Here is an 18,868-nt window from a genome sequence, read left to right on the forward strand (position 1 = left end):
GGCAGGGCCGAGTGGGGTTGGCACAGCTGGGCAGGCGGAGCCCCTGGTGCGCAGAGCTGGTAGCCGCTGTGCTCTGGAAGCTTCGCAGCTGGGCAGGCAGGGGAAACGCAGGCGAGGAGGACAGGGCTCTGGGCTTCGCAGCTCTTAGCTCCCTGCCCGGGGGCTTCCAATCCCTGACCTGTCTGCCACCAGCTCCTGTTGTTGGGGTTGAGTCCCCTCCTCTGGCAAATCGGCTCTTGAATACCGACCTCGTACCTGTGTTGAGGGTTAAGTTAAATTAGGAGACTGGGGCAGAGGTGCATGCTGAGGGCCCGGGTGAACTTGACTTCTTACTTCACAAAGAGCCCCCGTCTGCCTTTCCCGCTGCATGAACCCCGTTCTACCCCAACTCCAGCGCCTCTGAGGGGCAAAGGCTGAGTGTCAGACACTCACATTGATCACGGACAGGGCCTGGCTTTAGGGGTGTCCTGACCCCTCAGGATGGCTCTGTGGAGGCTTTTGGTGCCCTGGTTGAGCCAAGGAGCTGCCGTCCCCAGAGAACCTGCCCTGCCCCTATTGCCCCAATAATGTTAGAACCTGGGGAGTGGGGGCATCTGCACCCGGGAGCCAGCAACAGCTCTGGCACAAGGAAGGAAAGAAAAACTTTTGAAGGAGGATCAGAAGGACTAGGTTTTTCATGCTACCAAGAAATTGTTCCTCCTTCTGTTAGGTGTGAGTAAATCATAGTAATTTTTATTCTTTCTGAAGTCCAATCTATTAGAGAATCATGTTGGAATATTTACAGATTGACCCAACATCTGAGGCTTGTTTTATAAAAAGTAAATAAATAAAGCCGGGTGCGGTGGTGCACGCCTGTAATTCAGGCAGTTTAGGAGGCTGAGACAGGAGGATCATGAGTTCAAAGCCAGCCTCAGCAACAGTGAGGCACTATGCAACTCAGTGAGACCCTGTCTCTAAATAAAATATAAAAAGGGCTGGGGATGTGGCTCAGTGGTATAAAGGACCCCTGGGTTCAATCCCTGGTGCCCCCACCAAAAAAAAATGTAGCAATCAGTAGAATATAGGCTCCACCCCTTAGAAGATCTCGAGCTTACCCAGAAGATCTGGGAGCCCCTGTCTTTCCAGGCTTTGGAATGCAGGAAGTGGCTGGTGGCACTTGGGCAACTCAGGGGTCTAGAAGTATTTCAGTCTGTGATCCACTGGCAAGACCATATGTAATATCCAGAATATGTCCGGCTCAACCATGACTTACCACAGAAGGAAGAATTTCTCCAGTGCCCAAGGGTGACATTTGTACCCTGGCAGACTGCAGCATATGTCTGCAGGGCCAAGCAGAGGATGCAGTCACAGCAAGACACACGTCACCGACACAGCTGGATCTACATGGATCCAGGTTGATCTCCTGTGGCAGGGAACAAGGGGCCCCTGGGGGTCCTGCAGGAGCCCACACTGCCTCCTCGCAGACACAGTCTGCTCCTGGTTATTGCAGACTGGACAGGCAGCTCCACAGTCGTCCCCACAAGCCTTGCTCTGCTTCCCCAAGGTGACAAGGGATTCAGCATCGTTGCTAGGTTGCCACGGAAATTGCTGCAGAACCCACTGGTGTGACCCTTCTGGGGCGGGCAGGTGAGGCTGTAGGAGGTTTGTGGTGAGCCACAGGCGGAAGTCCAACCACAGCATGAGGAAGAGGCCATTCCAGGAAATGACAAGGCTGTCCCCACTAGAGCTTACAGGTGGGCTACTGTCTCACCACTCACCTAAGGAGCAGACCGAGTCAAAGACTGTGGTTCAGGAGAGCTGGACCACGTTGGTCTGGGTCAATGTCACATGACTCATAGTAAGTGCTCAAATGCATGTAAAATATGTTTAAATGAAGAGACGAAGATAGAACTACAATAATAACCACTTCTTGTTCTTTCTGCTCAGCGTTCTTTTTGTCTTGCTCTGGATTTCCTTTAGAAATTGTCCCTGCAATATCTATGGTTCACAGGAAGGAAGTCAACCCCAGCCTAACTCCCAGCACATAACCCAGACCCAGCCAGTCAGTCCACAGAGACTTAGTCATGTGAGATGGTCACATGACCTAAGCTGAGCCAATGAGGGCCAGCCCTGGGACTTTACAGGAAAAGATGCTCTTTCTCCAGAGGCATTTGCTAAGCTGGCCGCCATCTTTGTCCTCACAAGGTGGACTGGCCATGGCTGAAACTGAAAGAAAATAGGGCCTAGAAACAGACACAGCTTCCAGATGCACTGGTTGAGCCCTTGGACCCAGCCCTGCCTGAACCCCGGGATGTCCTGATTGTTTTTCAACTTTGTCAACCAATAAATTCCTTGTTTTTTCCTTAAGCTGATCCAAAGACTATTTCCATCATTTTAAACTAGATGCATCTGATGGATACAGACAGAAAAGTGTGTGTCATTGAGGATAGAGGGTAATGGGGAATACTGGAGAGAACAGAAGTTTTTCCTTTGGGGCTGTGGGTTTGGTGAGGGGCTTGGATTCCTAAGAACCCTATGTCCCCTGCCTCCAGAGCCATCACTTACCTGAGCCATGCCTGGGCTGTCCCTCTGCAGGTGGACCTGGGTCGTGCTTCTGAGATGAGTGTGATAGGGAGGTTGGGCCTGTCCTTGCCCAGTTCTACTCTGAAGAAGGGCGTTGAGCCAGAGAGTCACAGACTTGGCCAGGACAGGCACGCAGCTACCTGGGAGCTCTACGGGACTCCCGTCAAAGGTGATAACGTGCAAGGGCCCATTTGCATGGCAGGTGCCAGGGGACAGTGTGCAGCACCCAAAAGTGCCCTTAAGGGTCCCACAGCTTCACCCAGGCCCATGGAGGAGGGCAGAATTTCTCACGGTGCTCCCTGCTCAGGCCTCCCCAGCCAGGTGGTAAGTGCCCTCCATGGAGCAGGCTCACTGGATGGGGGACAAGCAGTCAGTGCCACTAGCACAAAGCCAAGTCACACTGGTGCCCTGCTGGCACAGCATGGGGCAGCTGTCGGGCAGCAGACAGGAGGAGCCACCAAGCTCACAGTGACTGTGAGGAACGCAGGGTAGTTCTGGAGGGACAGAATTAGATGCACCACAGAGACCAGGGCCCAGCTCCATGGCACCCTCGATGAATATTTGTTGAAAGAATTAATACATGTACCGAAGCCCTTCTCTGTAGCGTTGGTTTGTTTGGTTTTGACTGGGCAGCCCCTCCATGCCAGGGGCACTCGAGAGACTGGGGATGCCGTAGTGACCCAGACAGTTAGAAATCTGTGACCTCAGGGGGCAGCTGTTTTGGAGCAAAGGCTGATAAGCTACTCCCCTGGGGCCCCCTCTGGCCCACCACTTGTGAGTCACAGTCCACAACCTAAGAATAGCTTTTCTAATGTTTGAATGGTCGGCGGGGACCAAAGGAAAACAAGGATGATATTTTGTGAAGTGTGAAAATCATGTAAAATTTAAATGTTGGTGCCCGTGATGACATTTTGACTTAATCCAGGGTGTTTGCTCCTGCGTGGTGGATGGCTGCTTCAGGAAAAGATGCTCTTTCTCCAGAGGCATTTGCTAAGCTGACCGCCATCTTTGTCCTCCCAAGGTGGACTGGCCATGGCTGAAACGGAATGAAAATGGAGCCCAGGTACAGACACAGCTTCCAGATGCCCTGGTTGAGCACGTGGACCAGCTCTGCCTGAGCCCAGGGATGTCTCAAAGAGTTGAGTAGTTACAGCCCAGCGAGGCCCAGAGCAGCTGAAATATTCATCGCCTGGCCCAGCGAGCTGACCTTGACCTAGAGGGGGGAGTGTGTAAGGAATGAATAATAAAGAAAAGATGGTTTCAGATGGAGAAACTGGGTCCTGTAATCAAGAGGGACTGAGCTCAGGGGGCTTCTTTGGGTACCATGAACAGGGAGGCCACCTCTCAGAAGTGGCAGGTCCTGAATGAGGCGTGGAGCCAGCCCCGTGGTCGATCTCTGGACACGGGCACTCCAGGCAGCTGGAAGAGCAAATGCAGAGGTGGGGGGTGGAGTTCTAGAATGTTCCGTGGAGAGGCTGGTGTGGCTGGAGGGAGGGAGCCAGAGGGCGGGCGTCCCGTGGGGGGTCTCTAGGAGGAGGCACCAAGGTCAAGTTTCACTCCAGCAGCAGCGGGCACCCACAGATGGCTTTGGACAGGAGTCTAGTGCAGTCTCATCATTTTGAAGGCCACGTGCCAGGTGCCAGTGACCCCGTGGAGACCAGGACAAACCCACCACCAGCTCTGGGGTTTTCACAGATTAGGGAAAAGACCTGGTGGGGGAGAGATGGCTGCAGAGGGTGTGTGAGTCTGTGTGTGCTGTGTGGCGGGGATGAACAAGGGACATCAGGGAGGAGAAATGACCTGGGGAGGGACCCGGGAATTTTTCATCTCCAAGTTCATTTCAGTCTGGGCTCCGGGAGTCCCGGGCAGGGAAGTGCCCCCTGCCACCTGTGACCTGGCCGGGGCCCTCCCTTGGACCCTGCCTCACCCTGCAGACGTGTTGTCTAGTCTCTGTGTTTCCTGGGAGCCTTCTGTCTTCTCCCCTGGGTCGCGGCTCCGTCGGGGCAGGGATTTTGTCTGTGTTGGTCACTGCTGTGTCCCTAGTGTCCACACCCCAGGCTGGCACTTGAGCCGGTGTTCAGTTCATGATCGCCTTGTTGCCAGGAAGCGTGGACCGAGCCCAGGGCTTGTCCCCCAGCCCGCCCACCGTCAGTCCCTTCCCCTGGCCTTGGGAGCCTGCGGTGGCCGCTCCCTCCCTTTGTCTGGGGCCCGCTGAGCTCACTTCCTGTTCTGGGAGGCACGTGGGACTGGAGGCACTGGCCTGGAGTGCCGGGGGTCAGGGGTCAAAGCCTCAAGACAGTCCTCACTCCTGGCCTGCCGTTCCAGGCCTCTCCCCAGCCGTCCCCTCTCTGACTTGACTGCACTCGGCTCTGGGCTTCTGAGGACGCGTCCCTTCTTCCCGGAACAGTTGCCTCTCCCTTACCATCTGACTTTGACTTGTCCCTCGGGCCTCGTCTCAGATGTCCCTCCTCTGGACGCCTCCTGACTCCCCAGGCAGGGCCAGCTCCTTTTCCGGGCTCCAACGTACCCCCAAGTTTCCTATCTGACTCCCTGACTTCCCCACCACAGCCCCCACATCCTGGGCCGTCCCTGTCTGGGGACAGCATGTGGGCCCCGGGAGGACAGGCTGGGCCATTCTCTGTCACTGTCACGTCCACAGCATCCCCCAGTGTGAGGTCAGACCCTAAGCGACCCCTCCCTGCCTCATGCTGGCTGTGTGGCCCTCTGCCTCCTGGACCAGGGAGTGGCTGGGCTGGGCTGTCCTCAGGCCTTTCCCACGACAGCGACTCAGGGCAGCGCTGGGGTCCTCATCTGGTGGCTGAGTGACAACGCAGGGTCTTTCTTTAATGGGATGTGTAAAAATCAACTTAATAATAACATCTCATACTTACATCGCTTTCGCTGTATTGCCAGGAGCTGTTCATCAGATCCTCACAACCACCTACCAGGGTAGGTACTACTAACCTCACTCCTGTTATGTTGTTAAAAGGAAAAGTGAGCACAGAAAGGTTAAGCGACTCGCCCAAGACCACACAGCTAGAAAGTGCTGATGCTAAGAGGCTCACCAAGGCAGTCCATGTTCTCGTCCTTGATGCTGAACATAAGTGGGGCATCCCTTGCTTTCACCGAGAAACAGAGTAAGAAAAGAATGCAATGGAAAGTGTGCGAGCCCTCCTTCCTGTCTGGGGACACTTTATATATTGGTGTGGTCTGTGGAATAATGACCTCTCAGAGATGTCCCTGGCCTGATTGCTAGGTCCTGCGAATGTGCTGTCCTACACGGGCAAAAAGAACTTTGTAAACGTGATTGAGGTTGTAGACTTTGAAAGGGGAGAGATTATTCTGGATTGTCCAGATGGGCCCAGTCCCAGGGGCTCTTAAAAGTGGAAGGAGGAGGCAGAAGAGGATCACAAAGAGGAAGAAGACACTGGACACCCACAGCGGCTTTGAAAAAGCAGGCGGGGGCCTCCTGCCCAGAACAGCCCCCCCACCCCCGCCGTTTACAGTCCGCAAAGAAACAGGGGCCGGGTTCTGTATCGGCCAGGAGACGAATTCCGCTGAGCTGCGGAGCGAGGCAGTGATCTCCCCAGGGCCTCCAGAGAGGGACGCAGCCCTGTGACAGCTGGACTTGCCCTGATGAGAACCGCGTTGGATTTCTGACCTACAGTCTGCAAGATGGTACATTTGGGTGGCTCTAAGCTGCCAAGTTTGTGGCAATTTGTTACAGAAGAAATAGAAAATTCACCCCTGACTGTGTTTGGTACTGTGGGTTTCCACCCCAAAACGTTTGGAAAACTGCCTCATGATCTTCACAAAGATCACTTGGCAGCGGGGTAAGGACGGGGGTGGCGAGTGGACATTTGTCCTTTGGGCTCCAGCCAGTACCCATGGCCTCTGCCGAACCTCATCCCAGCCTCTGCCAGGTGATCTCCCCAGGGCAGAGGCTGGGGGCCGTCAGAAGCTGATTGGAGAATCATTCCCTGGCCTCCTTCCTCTGGCCTCCTTCCCCTGGCCTCCTGACCGATTGCAAAGGAGCCCATCCAGTCCGCCCACTTGCACTGCGGCTTCCGGGACACACAGACTGTGCTTCCTCTTGGGCAGAAACCTGAGTGGCCGCCAGATGTACTCAGGGAGAGAGAGCCCTCCTGGATGTGGCGCCAACATGGTGTCACCGAGAGACTGGGTGGGGCTGAAGCCAAGAGTGCCTGGTGGAGCCAGGCCTGCTGCCCACTCCGCCGCCATGAATTATGCAAGCCACCCGCTTAGTGCCCACGTGGCTTCCTATAGCCTGCAAGCCGAAGGGCGCTGGCTGGCAGGGCGGGGAAGGCCAAGGGCACGATGGGACCTGGAGCAGGTGCCCCTGGCCGCAGTCTGCTGGGCGCTCCAGGGCTGCAGGGGAGGCCGGGCCTGGCACTGCTGGGCAGAGGTCCCAGGGCTTCACACAAGGTCTGCTACCAACCTCCTGCGGCACAGAGGTGGCAGACACGGCTCTCCATGCCTCCACGGGCTTGTCCCAGGCCACCAGCAGCCCACTGAAGGCCATTGACCAATACCAGCCCTCTCTGTCATGTGGGCACAGAGAGGCAGGGCCCATAAGTGAGCAGCCAGCTGGAGAGGGCCGGTCCTTCCTGCTGAGCATGAAGGCCACTGTGTGGGACAGTGGGGAGCCATTGGGATCCTATGCAGGCCACAGCGGGTGCCCATGCAAGTCCCAGGTACCTTGATGGACATGCGCCTGTCTTGGGAGACCAGGAGGCCTGTGACCGTCTGCAGCACTGCCCCAGAACCACGGAGGTGGACATGCTCCAGGCCACCAGCCAGGTGTAAGGGCCAGATGGGCACAGATGGGACCGTGACGTCACTGGACTCTGCGACTCCCTCAGAACCTTTGGGGTGGGACCCTGTCCCCCTTAGCCTGAGCCTGCCCTTCTGGGACTGGGGCTCAGTGCCCCCGCAGGCTCACCTGACCCCCCGCAAGGGTGTCCACCGTCACCGTCACTCGTGACATGCTCCTCTGTCGCTGTGCCCCGCTGGCCGTGGGGCTCAGCACTCCTTGTCCCCCCACACCGTGAAGCCCGTGTCCCTGGGCCAGCAGGCTCCCTGGGCTGTGAGGGCTGCCCCACCACCAGGGTGGTCACGGGGGTCACCTGACACCCAGCTGCTGCCTCTCAGGACTCCTCAGTGCCAGGTCCAGTGCGCAGGGGGCATGCTGTCCCCTCTGCTCAAGCCTGGGGCCAGCAGTGGTGGCTGCCCGGCTTCTTTGCACTCACACAGCTGTGGCACCCCAGAGGCAGGACGCAGCCAGGGGCAGCCCCAGAGGGCCAGGTGGACACCACTGCACCACTGAGCAGTAGCCCTCAGTCAGGGGCAGTGGCAGGCCAGAGGTGCCTCCTCACGTGGACAGCTGGCCCTGCAGAGGTCAGCACTGTCTCCTGATGGCTGTTTTAGGGCAGAATGCATCTAGAGCAAGGAGACGGGGGTGGGGGTGGGGGGGGAGATAATCAGCATCAGGACCACCATCCCCACCCCCAGGGTCAGAACCAGGCCCCCAGGGCAGGATAATGGCCTATCAGTCCCCCAGAGCTGTTTTCTTCCAAAACCCACCTCCCCCAGGGCTGTCAGACCCCAAGGTATGACTAGATATTTTTTGTGCAGTTCACAGCCTGAACAACTGGATGTAGTAGTCTTGGGCCCAGGTCTCACTAGTCTTTTTGCTACGTCCGTTCCTCCAGCTGGCCACAGAAGCCAGGACATACCAGGTGCCCACAGGAATGTCAGCAGCTTGACAAGCCCAGGCAAAGTGCCTGTCAGAGGACACACAGGCTCCCGTTGGCCACCCTCAGCTCCTCGGCACAGCTGTCCACCAACAGGCCCACAGCGAGGGTCCAGTGCACACTGCAGAGGGGCCGGTCAGGTCTGAGAGCTGCCCGCAGGCTTTGGGGCCTGCAGGCCTGGCCTCTCAGGGAGGGCAGCGCAGCCGGGCTGAGCCGCAGGACCCTGCCGCCTCCGGCTGGCGGAACAGCTCAGGTTCCATCCGTCCCCAGAGGGTCACAGCCGCAGGCCACACAGGCCCCTGGTAACAGTGAGCTCAGCTTCCGGCACCATGAGTTCCAGATGCCAGATCCACCGTTCAAGGCTTGTGCCCACGGCCAGGCAAGTGGCTGTGTCCCCTGAGTGGACATCAAGTCCAGTCCCAGGGATGGAGATGGGCAGAGGGCGAAAATTCCCACCCACCTGCAGGGACAGGAGACGGTGCTGGCATCAGCGGGAAGAGCCTCCTGTCATCCTGTCCCTCTGCCTGGTGGCCTGCCATCCTGTCCATCCCCTTGCCTGTTCTGCTTTCTGTCTGCCCACCTGTCACTGGACCCTCCGTGCGTTCATCGTAGGAGTTGGGATAACAAGGCACGAGTTAGGAAGACGGGGAAGACCAGGGCCCCGTGTGGGTGACACTCCTGAGGGATGCAGGAAGCCAATGGGCCAAGTGCAGCAGAAAACCCACGTGAGATGCCCCAGGGCATGAGGGAGGGGGAGGTGCGGGCAGGCCCAGGCACCCCTGCTTTGAAAGAGTAAGGCCCACAGGGTGTGGCATCCTGGGAGCTGAGGAAGGGACAGACCTGTGTCAGCACCCACGGTTGATCAGGCAGGATGTAGGCTGAGCAGGAACCTCTGGATGCGGGACCTCATTAAGAAAGGTTTTGCTGGGCTGGGTGTGGGGGCACATGCCTGGAATCCCAGCAACTAGGGAGGCTGAGGAAGGAGGATCCCAAGTTTGAGGCCAGCCACAGCAACTTAAGGAGGCCCTAAGCAACTTTAGCGAGACCCTGTCTCAAAAATAAATAGAACTGGGGATGTGGCTCAGCCATTAAACACCCTTGGGTTCAATCCTGTCACAAGGGGGCAAAATTGTGATATATGCAGTCAAGGAGGAGAAATAAAGAATGTCCACACATTTCTGCCCTTTTCCATGCTTTATTCACTCAAATCACTCAATACCATTTCACTCTATAGGTTCTTAATCAAGAAAATGACAATCCTTAATGCTGGGTACTGCCATAGACATGATCAGTTCACGGCAAACAATTCTCAATTAACTCTAAGCACAGCAGACACACTGAATCATGCCAGGCTAGTGACAGACCTTCCCTCTGCGTGCTCAGCTCAAGAGTCTCAAGCCTCAGGCTTTCCGTCCAGCAGATGCACACTCACTCAGACCGCGGTAACCAGGTCCGGACCAAGGCAGGCTTCTCCTGGGTGGAGTGGACGACTGGTTGAGGAGAGGGCCGCAGGGACAAGTTGCGGCTCTCACCAGGGTCCAGACGAGGCGGTAGAGTTTGAGGGCGGTGAGGATCACACAGAGGATCAGGCAACGATGACAGTGATGGGATGCCAGGTCCTCATCAGGCTCTCCAGCTCCAGCTCCTTGTTTCTGCTGGCTGAATCCCTGTTCATCAGCTCTATTACTTATACTAAATCTGGGGGCTTTTGAACCCCCTTTCAATCCTCATCAGCCACCACCAGATTTCTCCATGACGTCATTTACCCTGGGGTCAGAAACATCTGGTCTGGTGGTCTCCACCCTGATCTTCTGGCCTCTCCCTCTTATCAGGGGAGGACCGCCTGCCAGGGGCTTCGCTGTTATCAGGGTGGGGGGAAGTGACCTGTCTGAGGCCACACTGGAGGGCTCTGCTCTGTGGGTGTGCCTGGGGAGACTGCAGGTTTCAAACTGGAGTTTTTAAAATGGAGTTGCTTAGGCTCAGGCCTAGGGCCATCCTCACAAATCCCCATACTCCCCCAAAAAAAAGAAGAAAGAAAGAAAGAAAGAAAGAAAGGAAGGAAGGAAGGAAGGAAGGAAGGAAGGAAGGAAGGAAGGAAGGAAGGAAGGAAGAAGGAAGAAAGGAAGGTAGGTAGGTTTTGGTGGCGTGAAGTTGAAGGCTGACGTCACCTGACTGAAAAGGGTTTGAAAGAGAATGAGAAAAGAGAAGTTGGGGGGAGGGAGCAGATAATGACCCTCCTGTAGGTTCTTGGGGTGCTGGGTGTCTGAGAAATGGGGTGATAATGGCCAGAGAGGTTGAGGGTCTGGGACACTCACAGCCCGTTGGGATGGGTGTGAAGAATCCACCAGAAAGGGGCAAAGAGGTGGTGGAGACTCATGAGATCCACATGCTCCACATGCTCACCGAACCCCGGGAGGGCCCCCCAACTCACAGTCGGGGCCACCCTCACTGGTCTGGGACGGGACCCTAGAAGGCGCCTTCAGCAGGCTCCTGGCTGGGGCTGCTGGTCGGGGCCACGTGGAGAACCACTGACGTAGAGGAAGGTGGAGCAGGAAGAACTGCCCGGAGACCTGGGGCCAGTCACGGGGCGGGCCACAGCCAGGGAGGAGCACCGTTCCATCAGAGAACAGGACGGGGAGGGAGAACAGGTCACCAGGAGATGGCAATGAAGGTACCAAGGAGCGGGGGAGACGGCTCGTCAAGTCCAGTCACGTTCATGGTCATGGGCAGGATGCTGGCCAGGTGTTCAGCCGCCTAAGTGGACAAGCTGGGGCCACTCAGACTGGGTCCTCAGCTGCGCATTGGAAGGAGAAAGCAAGGAGGGCCTCCAGAGGGACCTGGGATGGGGAGGGAGCCATGGCCTCAGCCCGCAGGTCACCTGATGACCGGCGACTGGGTACCTGAGCAGGAACCAGCGCAGGGGTGAATGACGAGGGCAAGGGCAGGGAGAGGTGACGCAGAGGCCCTGGGGGGACTGCGTTTATGTGACCCTGGGTGGCTTCACCTGCCTGTGGCCATCTTGTCGTGGCCAGTCCTCCGAGTGGCTTGCCATCTGCTGCCATTTGTCCACCTGTCCCTCTGCCTCCCTTCCTTCTGCCTCGGCAGCTGTCCTGGTCACACAGGTGCTGCTGCAGTCTGACTCTCTCTCTGTCTATATGCACGGCCTACCTTCCTGTCCACCTGCCTGAGGTCTCTCACTGTGTCCCTCTCTCTGCCTGTTGTCTGTCCACCTGTCACTGGACCCTCTGTCCCCTCGCCTGCCACAGGTACATCCTCTAGCCCTGCTCCCAGCCTCACCCGCCAGCCCCTGCCTTCTTGGGCCTTGGGCCTCTCCAGCACGTCCTGCCGTGGCCACCCTCGGCCCCAGGGCCTCAGGCACCGGGGCTCTCCTCCCTCCACTCCAGGTGGACCCCAGGAAGCAGGGCCAGGATGAATGGCGGGCTGGAGCTGCGGCTGAGAGCCTGTGCAGATGGCCCTGGGGGCCCGATGACAGGAGGCTCTGGGAGGGGCCGCGTGGGAAGGGGCCTGCAGATGTACCCTGCTGGCCCAGGGGACCGGCCTTCCTGCCCACCGCGGTGCCTGAGGCTGCGGCACTGCTGTTCCAGAGAGAGGCTCCCAGGGGCAGGAACTGGGCAGCAGAGTGGGGCTGGGTGGGGTGTCCAGGCCTAGGGTTTGAGGAAGGAGAGGGCTGGGGTCCAGCACGTGGGTCAGAGGATGGTCTGAGGCTCAGTTGGGTGGGGGGGACTCTCTGGTCCCGGAGGAGAGGCTGGGGCCTCTGTGGACCTGGACCTAGAAGCAGGTGGCTCCACCAGAGCCCATGGTGGCCTCCCACCACCGACCCCGTCTCTATCTTTCTATTTCCCTTTTTCTGCCCCTTCTTCTCTCCCTCTCCACCGGCCTCTGTCTCCTTGGTGGCACATTCTCCTGTCTGCCGCCCTGTGCCTGGCTCCCCAGCCCTCCTCCACGCCTGTTCCCTCTCCCCCTCCATCCCTCTCTCTCTCTCTCTCTCTCTCTCCTCTCTCTCTCTCTCTCTCTCTCCCTCTCTCTCTCCCTCCCTCCCTCCCTCCCTCTCTCCCTCCCTCCCTCCCTCCCTCTCTCTCTCTCTCTCCTCTCTCTCTCCCTCCCTCCCTCCCTCCCTCTCTCCCTCCCTCCCTCCCTCCCTCTCTCTCTCCCTCCCTCTCTCCCTCCCTCCCTCCCTCCCTCTCTCTCTCTCTCTCCCTCTCTCTCTCCCTCCCTCCCTCCCTCCCTCTCCCCCTCCATCCCTCTCTCTCTCTCTCTCTCTCCCTCTCTCTCTCTCTCTCTCTCTCTCTCCCTCTCTCTCTCCCTCTCTCCCTCCCTCCCTCCCTCCCTCCCTCTCTCTCTCTCTCTCCCTCTCTCTCTCCCTCCCTCCCTCCCTCCCTCTCTCCCTCCCTCCCTCCCTCCCTCTCTCTCTCCCTCCCTCCCTCCCTCCCTCCCTCTCTCTCTCTCTCTCTCTCTCTCTCCCTCTCTCTCTCCCTCCCTCCCTCCCTCCCTCTCTCCCTCCCTCCCTCCCTCTCTCCCTCTCTCTCCCTCTCCCCCTCCATCTCCACTTCTCTCCTCCACAATGTCTCCCACTAGTCTAGAGCCCAGAGCCTTCGGTGGTTGGGCCTGAGTCTTCAGCCTGGCCCTTCAGGCCACCTCCTTCTCACCTGGGGACAAGGGACCCCATCAAAAGGAATTCGGGGGGGTGTGGGGGGACTGGGGCTGGGCTCAGCGGTAGAGTGCTGGCCTCGCATGTGTGAGGCCCTGGGTTCCACCCTCAGCACCACATAAAGGTATTGTGTCCACCTACAACTAAAAATAAAAAGTTAAAAAAATGTTTAAAAAAAGAATTCGGTTCCTCCATTCTCCCCACGCCCCCCCCCCCCATTACAGGTCAGCATTCACTTCTCAGAGGGAAGCTTCGGCCTTTGTCTTACTTCACTTGGGGAAGGAGGGGGGAAGGGGAGGGGCATGGGGGCAGGAAAGAGGGTGGAGTGGGATGGACATCATCACCCTAGGGACATGGTGAGTGCACATATGGTGGGACTCGGGAACAACCAGAGAAGCGAAGAGTTGTGCTGCAGTTGTGTACGGTGAATTGAAATGCATTCTGCCGTCGCGTATAACTAATCAGAATAAAAATTTTAAAAAATGGAATTTGGTCCCAGGTGGCCTCCAACGAGGCTCGAGGGCTGGGGGGCTGGGGGGCTGGGGAAGGGAAGGCCAGGTCTTCACTGCCCTGCCCCAGCCCCCCAGAACCTAAGCTGGATCCCCGAACCTAAGCTGGCCTTTCACATGGCCACACCAGGTGGGACAGAGGCATGCCTAGGCCAGGTTATTTGTAGGGTCCCTCTGGCCCCTGGCTGGAGGCTCCGTGGGACCACACATGGCCCCCCCTCAGAGTGGACCCACAGCCCTGATCAGGGCCGCAGAGGCCTGGCCTGTCTCCAGGGGAAGTGCCCCAGGTGTGAACAGGGCCACAGGACCCCAGAGGACACCAGCCCATTGGTGCAGGCCTGGGGGAGGGGGACAGACTGGCAGGGAGTGTCCTCAGGTTGGGGGGCAGAGGAGGGACAGGCCCCACCCCAGGAGGGCCCAGGATGAAGCCCAGGAGGGAGGAAGACACGGATAGGTACAGGGTCAGGAGTGGGGCTGGGCACAAGAGAGCCTGGGGGCACCGTGGCCAGGGACTCACGTAGACTGTTCTGTGTGTGACTCAGAGCAAAGGGGTGCGGCAGCAGCAGCTCAGAGAAGTCACCATCCTCTGCAGAGAGGGCCTCCCGCGTGCTGCACCCCACAGGGATCAGGAGTGAGGCTGGGGTCACCACCGCTCTGGAGGCTGCTCCAGTCCCACCCGGATGCCTCTCAGACCCAAGGGTCAATTGTGTTCCCTTAGTTCTCAGGCACAGGGTCAGGTTCCTTGGGGACTCCAGGGTGGGGCCACATCCCTTTAAACCCCTAGGGCCCTCCCCTCCTGCCCCAGGTCACTCTCCAGGTTAGGAAGTGTGTCTGGCTTCACCTCGACCTCCTTGCTCCATGTCACTGAGAAGAGGGGACCAGGGGATCAGCTAAGAGCCAAGCCCACCCGCCACAGCGCTCCCTGGGCCCGCACTCCCGCGCACCCAACAGCACAGCCTCAAGGTGGACCCAGGACTGGGTGGCCAGACTGGCATGTCCCAGGGCTGAGGTGGGGCCCAGGTGGAGACTGGGGTGGGCAGGGAGCTCTGCCCCGTGGCCCACTGCTCGTGCCTCCAGGGGCCATGCTGGGCCCACCCTGTGTGGCTGGGGCTGGGCTGGCCTGGGGGTGAGAGGTGCAGCCAGGAAGGAAGAGGGACCGATGGTGTCCAGGGCTTCCCCAGCCGCAGGGTTGCCACAGGCTCCCGGGGGCTGCAGTGGCCGAGGCCAGTCAAGCCACCTGCAGAAGGAAGAACCGAGGCATCACTTGGCGAAAGGGTTGACGGGAGGCTGAGGTCACCCAGCGCCTGTGCTCCCCAGGGACCCTGCCAGCTCCCTCTCCTGCAGGTTCCGGATTAATTCACAGACTCCTGGGAACAGGGGGGGCGTGTGGGGAGCGAAGACCAGGCCCCCCCGGGGCCCCGGGGCTGGGCTCCCACAGAGAAGGATGGGGGCTGAGCCTTTAGGCATTTAGGGGACACTGCAGGGGACACAGTGGCAGGAGGACATTCACCTGGAGGGTGAACAGGGAGCAGGAAGGGGCTCAGGCCTGCGCACCTGCGGAGGTTCGCAGAGGTTCTCCCTCCAGAAGGTGCTCACCGTTAGGCAGTGGGGGACTCACCTCCAAAGCAGTCCCCAACCTAAGCTGGCCTTTCTCGTGGCCACGCCAGGTGGGACAGAGGCTTGCCTAGGCCAGGTTATTTGTAGGGCCCCTCTGGCCCCATCGAAACTGAGCAGGGTCCTGGCTTCCCGCCCACCCAGGGGCATCTTTGGGTGACAGTTTCGCATCTGGAGACGTGCGGGGGTCAGCCTGCCCGGTGGCCCTGGGCAGAGTCGCTCTCCTCACGGGTCCCAGGCTCAGCTTGGCACCTGAGACAGATGACGGAGCCCCCTGAAGGAGGCTGAGCCCCCCAGCCCCTGCCTCCCGGATTGTAAGGGGATGAACCAAGTGATTCCCGCGGTGTGGCGCCCTGGGAGCAGGAACCCGGGAGAGTACAGGAGACGTTTGTTAATAGCGTCTCAGTGCTCCTTCGCTTGCGTTTTTTATTTTGATTTATATTGAAAACACATGTATCTGCCACTACCACACGAAATCCACACTTTCGTACCTGTTACTGTCAGAGTCGAGGTTAAAAGAAAAAGAAATATGAAAAGGAAGAGAAATATAAATAAAACAACATCACTCAGAACTGTGCCTGGAACACAATAGGTGCTTCATAAATATTAATTGAATGAATGAATGAATGAATGAATGAATGAATGAAGAGCAAAATTAAAATCAGCACCTTCAAACATCTGAATTTGAGGAAATACTGAAGGAACATACAGAGAGCTCCTGGTACAGTGCCTGGCACAGAAAAAATGCTAAAAAAAATATTCATGAGAGTATAAAAAATTATTATATATGGTACAACAAATAGATACTGTGGCCAAATGCTGACTAAGTGCTAAAAGCAAGCTTTGCCTGAAGCTGAACATTCCTATCATAGAATGAACCTCTGAACCAAACAAACAAATGGGACCATGTACTGCTAGGTTGGGCGTGTATTAGTCTGTTTTCCTTTGCTATAACAAAATACCTGAGATGGCTTACTTTATAAAGAATATAATTTTTGTTATGTGCAACTTTAGCACGCAAATCTTTCAGGCCAAATTTTTAGTGAGGGATCATTTCTGTTTTGTCAGCTATCAACTTGCTCCTCTGGTCTATAAGTACCAAAGGCAGTTCTAAGAAATGGCCCTGAATTTTTTGATGTGTCTTCCACTGAAGAGTGGGGTCTCTGCCCCTATTATAGAGTCTGGGAAGTTTTGTGGCAGTGAGGCCGTGGTGTAAAATGCAGAGGTTTGCTCTGAAGCCCCAGGCTGCCTTGTGAGAAGTCCAAAGGTCTGCAAGCAGCCATAACAGCAGGAAGCCCAAATCACTTGGACAGACAATGAATTGGAAGTCCCAATGGATCCCTGCCTCTTAGCCATTCTAGCCCACGCACCAGATTTATGAGTAAAGAAGCCTCCATGGTCCAGTCCCTGTTCCCCAAGTCATTATCCTTTAGGTTTTCTACTAAGAACCTGAGCATAATGGAGCAGAAGTAAGCTGTCCCTTCCGCCCTCTATCCAACACTGAGCCGTGGAGTCCATGAGTCCTAATACAATGGTTGCTACTTTGCACCACTAGGTTTAGGGTGGTTTGTTTTGCTGAAATAGAGCCAGAGCAGCAGCTCACTTAATCACTGAATAATTGAAATAGCATTACCTCTCATGCAGAAACCAAAATCCATTGCCCTACTTACACCACTATTTGAACATTCACAGCGGTTATTTCTGAATATAAAATTACCGGCCTTGACAACCACTGTTAATCTTTTAGTGTTTCCACTGTTAAATAACTATTATGAAAGAGTAACTATACATTTCTCCTTCGACTTGACTGCAAAAATGCCAACTTAACCAACCCCCTACAGAGCTTTCCACCCCAAGGGACACCCAGAAGGCTTCTCTATATTTGAAAGGGGGAGTGTCAGATATAAATGCGAAATGTTGATGGCCAGGCCTTGCTTGTGGTCCCGATGTGGCTACACTTGTTCTGTAGATGGATCGATATCGGACTCGGGAGGCACAGCATGACATAGAAGACAGGGCTTTTAACGTCCAGACTTTTGAAGCCCAAGATCCCAGCAGAACCCTGAAGCAGTGTTGAGATTGTCATTATAATGATCTTTAGGTTTCCTTGGCTCCTTGGGATGGGTGGCGAGGTAGGTGGGAGTCAGAGGAGAACCTGAAGCCCACTGACTCCTGGCATCCTAAGAAAACTAGTGAACGGATTTGAGGGAGTCCCAATCCCCCTTCCCACTCCACTCCAAGAAAGCAAGGGTGCTGGCAGACCCCAAGAACAAGACTGGCCCCCACCTGGTCTCTCACTATCTCCCATGTGATCTTTCCCTGTCATCGTGAAGCATCCATTGTGAGACCCTCACCAGAGCCTGCGTGGATGCGGCTGCCCAATCTTGGACTTCCAGCTCTGAAACTGTGAGCTAAATAACCTCTTTTCTTTATAAAGCACCGAGTCTTGGGTATTTTGTTATGGCGACAGAAAACAGACTAACACATGTCCAACTTTCTGTCAAATCCCCTAGAATAGGGCCATATCCCCTCAGATACACCAGGGCAGGTCCATGACCTCTTAAGTGCCCCCTGTTGCTCAGGCCCACTCCCCCAACCAGGGCATAGACATATCTGTTTAGACCAGGGGTGAGTCACATTCCCCCAGAGTCCCCAAACTTCACTAAACACATGTACAGCACGATTTCCAGCTGAAAATTTCCAGTCATCTCCTCTAACTCTGTACATTTCTAACAAACCAATGTGCAAGTCAAATCTCAAATCACACTCCAAATACCATGGTTAGGACAGTGCAGCCACATGCAGTCATTTGGAAAGTCTGTGTGCAGGTTCTCCAAGTTGAGAAACAGGGTTGGGAGACTCCACTGATCGGCAGTGGTGGAGACCAGCCTCACTAAGGCTTGGGGATCAGGGACAGGTACATGGTTGGAGCATTTCCCAAATGGATGTTCTGTTAGTCCTTCAAAGAAGACTTTTTGGGGGGAGGGGGTCTATTTATACTCTAGGAAATTTCTTGGGAGCTTGAGGTTGATGCCTTATAATTTTTATCCTTTAAAATATTGAGAAACAGGCGGACACATTATTTCTGCTGGTTTTTAACAGCACTAGGCTGGAAACGTGTTCTCGCCATGTACAAGCAACAGCGCCCTCTGGTGGCCCTCTTGGCCATCACAAAGATCTGCAGATGCTCCAGAGGGTGTGTGTGTGTGTGTGTGTGTGTGTGTGTGTGTGAGAGAGAGAGAGAGAGAGAGAGAGAGAGAGAAATACGGGCTGGGGAGCCTCATTCCAAGAAAAGGTGGGACCTGACCCCAGCCCACATGGATGTAGGGGTGAGGGCCTGCAATCACAAGGCCTGCACCCCACCTCCACCCAAAAGGCCCTGTTTTCTGTGCTGATCCAAAGAAGATGTGCTTTTGCTCACTGGGCATTGATGTCCACTTTTTCTGGAAACAAGTCTTCATTTCAGCTTACGTTGTTCTTGAAGGACAACCCCCTGTGCATCCCCCCCCACCCCCACCCCACCCCCACATGCACCAGGTGCAGAGTGATTCAATGAGAACATACCATCAAATCTGTTCAAGAGACCTGGGCCTCATTGGGACTTGTTGTTTTGCTATTAGGGAAGAAACATTTGTGGCTGGAGCTACAAAGCTGGGTGAGGGGTCTAAGCCTGGAGTTTAGGTGGAGGTCCCTGTCTCTGTGGGTAGGAGCGGCTGCTTGGAAATGAAGCTGACACAATT

The 18,868-nt window shown here is 56.3% G+C and overlaps 1 long non-coding RNA gene across 1 annotated transcript; it reads right to left on the bottom strand.

Moving 5' to 3' along the window:
* Nucleotides 1–3,417: 3,417 nt before the first annotated feature.
* Nucleotides 3,418–4,899, bottom strand: LOC120887954 (uncharacterized). Its single transcript, XR_013431198.1, has 2 exons — nt 4,490–4,899; nt 3,418–3,598 (listed from the first exon to the last, which is right to left on the bottom strand). It is a non-coding gene; the product is annotated as an uncharacterized LOC120887954 (long non-coding RNA).
* Between the last annotated feature and the right edge of the window lie 13,969 nt (nt 4,900–18,868).

Source organism: Ictidomys tridecemlineatus, chromosome 15, assembly GCF_052094955.1.
Source record: "Ictidomys tridecemlineatus isolate mIctTri1 chromosome 15, mIctTri1.hap1, whole genome shotgun sequence".
NCBI classification, from domain to species: domain Eukaryota; kingdom Metazoa; phylum Chordata; class Mammalia; order Rodentia; family Sciuridae; genus Ictidomys; species Ictidomys tridecemlineatus.